Source organism: Symphodus melops, assembly GCF_947650265.1.
Source record: "Symphodus melops genome assembly, chromosome: 17".
Taxonomy (NCBI): domain Eukaryota; kingdom Metazoa; phylum Chordata; class Actinopteri; order Labriformes; family Labridae; genus Symphodus; species Symphodus melops.
This window is the reverse complement of record NC_136707.1, coordinates 21,925,956-21,932,481: the sequence shown is the minus strand read 5'-3', so window position 1 is coordinate 21,932,481 and position 6,526 is coordinate 21,925,956.

Below are 6,526 nucleotides of genomic sequence, written 5' to 3'. Positions count from 1 at the left end.
CTGACATTGCTTTTTAATGACAGTCGATGTCTCCTGAGCTGCAGGAGTAAACCTGAGAGATGTGTTTCACGTCCGTGGTCTTTGGAGTGTTTGTAAACTCGTCATAAAAGCTCTGATGAGAACAGGAGACTGAGGAAACAACGTGTACTCAGCAAAGAGAACAAATCTGTCCCATCTCAGTCTGTTCATCTTCTGAATTCAACGTTGATCTTTTTTTTTTTTGTGCATGATGTCGAAGAGACAATTCTGTGACAAAACGCATCTGAAGACCTTTTCTATCTTTGAAGGGGACGACAGGTTATTTGTATACGGTTATCATACTTCAATCCACCTGAAAACAATCTGAAATCTCCTCCTTCTGTCCCGACGTTGGCCGTAAACTCGGTTCTTCTTTACCCAGAAAAAGCTCTTCAGATTTGAGGAATCCAATCTGATGCTTGTTGAAAAGATAAAACCAGAACCTCATCATGTTCAGACTGTGCAAACCTATACTGTTGAAAGGAAGCCAGTGTTTCTGCTGCTTCAGGTCCTGCATCATTTCTTGCCTCCACACACCTAGCTGCCAAGTGCTGCGTAAAGTTGGCATGGCTGTGGGATTGTTAGTTTTGGAAGGACACAGAAAGCGTCAGATGGCGAGGAGGAGAGGGTTTGAAAGCTGTTTGAGACAATGTCAGTCACGGATCACACGTTACAAGTGTTGTTATTTACCTGCGCAGATGCTTATTGTGTCAGACGAGCTCACAATCAATAGTGATGTGATGGTCGTGAACAGCACAGTAAAACACACACACACACACACACAGAAAACTCCCACTGGGTTAATCAGAGGAAGAAGCTGATTAGACATCTGACCTTAACCGGCTTCAATCAAATGATTAGGTGTTCAAATGAATATATTTAAAACAGGAGGGAGGGCATCAAAAGCTAATAAATTCTACCAACATTATCTCCTAACCTTTCAAATTTACATATTACGACTGCTGGGTGCGTTTGGTCCGTGCATAAACTTTCTGGAGACGCAGCTGACCCGGGGCAGGACTTGGACCGCCACACAAACCTAGAGCTGTTTACTCTGTCTGCAGTTTTTTATGCTAAGCTAAGCTAACACATGTCTTTCGGGCATTGCTAGTAACGCTTCTCATTCGACTGTCACGACTCAGAGAGACACTTACACAGGATGTACTTGATTTCTGCTGTATTTAAGTTGAAAATGTCTCACATCCTTCCTTGAAGGGAATCGTCCAGTGACTTTGGGCTGCTGCAGGTAAAACCAACACCTCCTCTGGTGCATGTTAGGCTGTTGTACGTCCATTTCTCCTCACTCTGTTTTTACCCACAGGGAGCCTAGAAAAGCAGATAGAGAGAGAATGAAAGTCGTTTTCTCCACAGCCTGAGAGTTCAGAGAGTTTGAGTTGGTGTAACATTTACATTTCAAATACAACAACACACTTAGGCCCACTACAACACACAAACACACACAAATATGCAAACACATGCTTTGGTCTTGCTGCCTATGGCAACAAGAGGAGTCAAAACTCCCACTGTTTTTTTTTTTTTTGGTGAATTATTAATCCAAGTCTGTTTTCACAATCAATACGGAGGAGAGGTGGGAGAAAAGGTCAGGCTGTAATTGCCCAAAAACACACACCGACACACAGACACACACACGCAGCGGAAACAATTGTTAAAAAAAAATGATGAGCACGGAGGCGTGGTATTCTTGTGGAATAACAGATATGAGCACTGCAATATATTTTTTGTGTGATTATGTAAGGAAAGAAGCAGAGAAGGAAGAGACACACACTGAGAGGCAGAAAAAGGTAATCGTAGAGACGACAAACTGTTTCAGGGAAGTGTTTATTACCAGACGAACTAAGAGACACATGTTCCCCCCCCCTTCTCTCCGTTTCTGGATTTTAATCACCATGTTCTTTTTTTTTTTTTTCTCAATGAACCATCTTTTTATATTTAGAGAACAAGAACAGCAGGAGCTTGATTTGATTCGGTACACTCATTTCTGGTAAAACAACTTGTGGTGCAAAGAGGAAGCAAATTAATTATCCAATCAGAGACAAGAAACCAAAGTGTTCCTGTCTCGTTCTGCTCCATCCGTGATCTTTAATAATCATGATTTGGTCTTGTTTAGTTTTGTATTTTGTATATTTGTTGTTCTCATTCTTCGCTGGTTGTTTGTTTCTTTATCTGAATCTTAACCTATTCTGTGTTTCCTGTTTGTAGTTCTTGTCCCAACTGTTTTTGTCTCGTCTTTTTTACTGCCTCCATTTTGATTTGCCCTCGTTGACTTCACCTGTGTCTGATTACCCCAGTGTATTTAGTCTCAGGCTGTGTCTCACTCCATATATTCACTATTTAGTGAACGTGCCATTTTGTGGAGCTGTCCAAATTCTTAACCCTATATAGTCCACTCGATGTATCTTCCAGCACTTTTCACATGAATTCAATGACCCAAGTGAGGGAAGCAGGTTAAGTAAAGCCCTTATAAATAAAGACAATCCAGTGTCAGTGTTTGTCTACGCTTCGACAAGGCAGGCCAGCCGACTCGATCAAACAGAGGACAATGATGAGTCAGAACGCTGAGATTTGTTCTGAATCTCAGCGCACCATGATATACAGTATCCAAAGATTTTAGGCACTGAGACATGAGAGTGAGTCATCAGACATTTAAAGCGTTTTACAGGAAGAGACATATTTGGAAGATAAATGAACATTTAACTCAGGAGTTTGGGTGTATTTTTCCTTTCATGAGGACTGTATATGCAGTTTTTCTTTTTTCGCTGTTAAATGTTTCTTAGTGCTGTGCTCGTGATGAATTAATGTTGGAACTTTGTAAATAATATCACAAAGTAAAAGATCTTAAGAGTGACATTAGTTATCTATGGCACTATACAAATAAAGTTTAAATGAATGATTCAATAACGTGTAGGCCAAACAGAGAGAAAGATGTTAACGGGATATATATCCATCCAAGTTAAAAAAAAAAAAATCCTGTTTTAATAAGTAAAAGCCAGAATTTCTTTGAAGACTTTAAAAACCCTGCACAAAGAAATGACATCTCAGATTTTTTGCTGCAAGGATACAAACTTTGAGCAAAGTGCCAAGGCTGCAGTTTCTGAACAGAAATATTTTACTGCCATTTTCAACCCTTAAATCGCTCAGAAAGTTCAGAATGTGGCATAATCAACATTTCCAGATATGTAAAACATATAATAAAATAAGGCAGTGACACACGCTTGTGTGCTAATTACCTCTGAGAGACGCTTGCAGAGCGACCGTCTTTCTCACTTGCTCGTCTGCGTCATGCTGACTAATTCAACGGGAGACGTGGGGGAAGAGCGCACAAGTACGGCCAGAGTTTCTCAGTCTGTATTTGAATTTCTCAAACAGTATACAAAATGTTTGTCTGGGCTTCGTAATCACCGTGTGGGTGCATTCAACAGACACAACCCGGAGTATTTAAGATAACAAGTTCCTTTTTTTCAGGACACAGACTCTGAGTGCTTCCGAATGCAAAGTAGACCGACTGTTCAGTAGGCCGATATTTGTTCCTACTTCTGCTGAGTCATTCAGAGTGGAAGTGGCGTCATTAGCCCGCTTCATGATGTTGACACGCCGGCTCGGATGTGATGCACGATGGCTCAGCAAATACACAATTTAACAACTTAACATTTGAAAGACGTGTTACCCAAAATGGCCGCATCCGTCCTCATTTTAAAAGAAAATCAAATGTCGTTGTTTGTTTTGATTTGGAGGCGCACGTGATGTGAGGTTTTATATTTAATTTAACACAGCATTGTGGGAGGTAAAATACAACTCATTTCCTGAAAGGATGCATCCGAACCATATACTGCACAAAACCTGGAAGTTAGTATCCATACAGAAATGTTCAGTTTGCTGAAGTGGACCCAAAAAATGACCACGAGCGTTCAGCCTACTGAAACGCCCACTCTGCATACATGTGGCAGAAAGGGTTAAACGACACGTGGCTGCTGCAAAGCTGCATTCATGAAAACAATCTTGAAAATGAAATGTTTCGATCGGACATCATTCTTTGCATGTTTTGTGTTACTGAACAGAAGGAGAGAGGAGGAGAGACGCGTTCCCTGCACACACACGGATGTTGAAGTAACCTCCCAGCAGCTGATCAGAGCGGCGTGTTACTGCGTCTGACACTGTGTGTCTTTAAATGCTCTGCACTGATTCAGTCTGACACGCTCCACTCACGTCCTTCAGCCGTCAAACTGCCTCCTCGGACTCTGTGACCGCTCCACGGCAGCCAGAGATACAGGCTCTCCGTAACATGTGCATCTGTGTTAGGGTTGACAAAAGTTGTTAGTAGAAAGTGATCCAATGAAGAAAGAGTGAATGGGACTAAGTGTGGCTCACCATTCTGTTGCGGTCCACCCACCTGTGACCAGTCCTCCTCTGGTTTTATCTCCACTCTGTCCTGATCTGAATCAATCTGTGCGTCACAGGTGTGAGCACTTCACAAAGCCAGCTCTTTTTTTTTACACTTATTTTATTTTATCCATCTGCCACTTCAAGGTGTTTTTATCAAGTATGTCATTCTGTGTCAGCGCGCACTCTTTAGAAAACTTCTAAAGTATCAACATTTGAACATTGAAAAGAGACAGCCGTGACACTTTGTGCTTTTATATGTTGGCTGTGAAAGGAGAGGGAGTTATTTTAAACTGTGCTTATAGAGGGCATGTTGTTTCTATTTGCAGAGGAATTACATTTAAATAAAAATAATGAGCTATTCAGAACAGCAAAGCTAAAGATTCAAATTATCTGACTGACTGTTACTCTGAGTTTTTTTAACACCAGGAAGCCAAGAAAAGTTTGAGTCCGTCTTCTCATGTTGATCTGTATCTTTAGGATGTTCATGCCATGAGTGACACATTTAAAATGACCTGGATTGAATATTTTATTGGGATTATTCACACATGCTTTAAATTAATGGGAAACAGCTGCTGCATTTAACTTTGGAAGCCCTAAGTGGACTTTTTTTTTGGTCCCCGACCAGATGGAGACAAACTGTTAACATCTGTAACACTGAAGAAAGGATCTCATCAATTCATGCTTTGTCTTTGTTCCCACTCCACAGGTGAGACAGGGGATTGGGAGGGGGGGCGTTTGTGTCTCTGAATTTCATCACGATGTAGACTCCGAGCACCTCGGAGGAACTCATTAACCTCCATCTGAATGATTATTAACTCACCTTTCCCATCTCTTCTCGACTCACGTCCTCACGTTTGAACCCTTTCCCCTCCTCTCGTGTCATCACCAGCTTCTCCTCGTTTCTTTTTCTCGTGTTTTCACCTTCTTCCTGCTGCTCAGGCGTCGCCCTTTACTGTCACCTAAAAAAACGAGCACCATCCAGTTAATGGTCTGAGATTTCTTTCCCTGGTCTTATTTTTGGCCAGCCGCCCTTTTTGTTGTCATTTATAAAGTTTCCCGCTGAGATCCGAGGACACAGAAACATCAAAACACAGCTGGTGTCCATTTGGTAAAACAGCATGAGCAGTCAAACATTCACATAAGTTGTTAAAAAAAAAAAAAACATTTTAAAGAGAATAGGAGAAAAGCTGAGCTTAGACTATTTAAAAAAAAAAGGAGAAACATTTGTCACTTCTATGCAAAGTATCTCTAAGAGAGTAAGAGAAAATCACGTTAAATGTATGTTATATGTCAATCAATCAATCAATCTTTATTTATATAGCATCAATTCATAACAGGCGTTATCTCAAGACACTTTACAAAAGCAACTGTGTATGTAGAAACTGGATTGAACCTGTATCTGTGTGAGTGAAGTCTTCCACCTGTTGCATCATGGGGGGTCTGGAGGTTCATCAGCTGTGGCTGCCATTTAAAAATATTTCACACATTTATTTTTTTTCACATGAACCCTCCCTATCCAATCATAAACCAGCATGTAGGAGAAGCGACAAGGCCCCGCCCACTCACGCTGAGGCTATTTTACTTCTCGCTGTACAAATGTCTCATATAAGATGTGTAAGAAATGTCTTACAATACTGCATGCACAGTGTATAAGGATGTTTTGTCTTCCATCTCCTTCTCACCCTGGACAGACGTAGGAAGAGTCACCCAGGCTCTTTTCTCACACAATTCCATCTCCTTCTCAGCCTTGGGAGATGGGTAAATAGTCACGTAGGCTCTTTTCTCACACGAGGGGATAGATTGTGCCCTGCCGGGTGGGCAGTGGCTCTATGTGGCGTGATGGAAGGGTGATTTGAAATGTATAAGTATTCATTTCTCAGGGCCTCTTTCTCTCCTCGCCCTATGAGAGAGGGATCTTAGAACGCTGAATCTGCCTTCGCATAAATATTCACTGGGACCAGATCGATCTTGGGTTCTTTACTGAATAGTTCTTCTCACTCTTTGGTAATTTCCACAACAGTGCATAATAATGTTTGAATGTTGTCAAACAGCATGTAAGGCGAGCAAACGGATTCTTTTCTTTGACCTAAAAAGTCAAACTCCTATT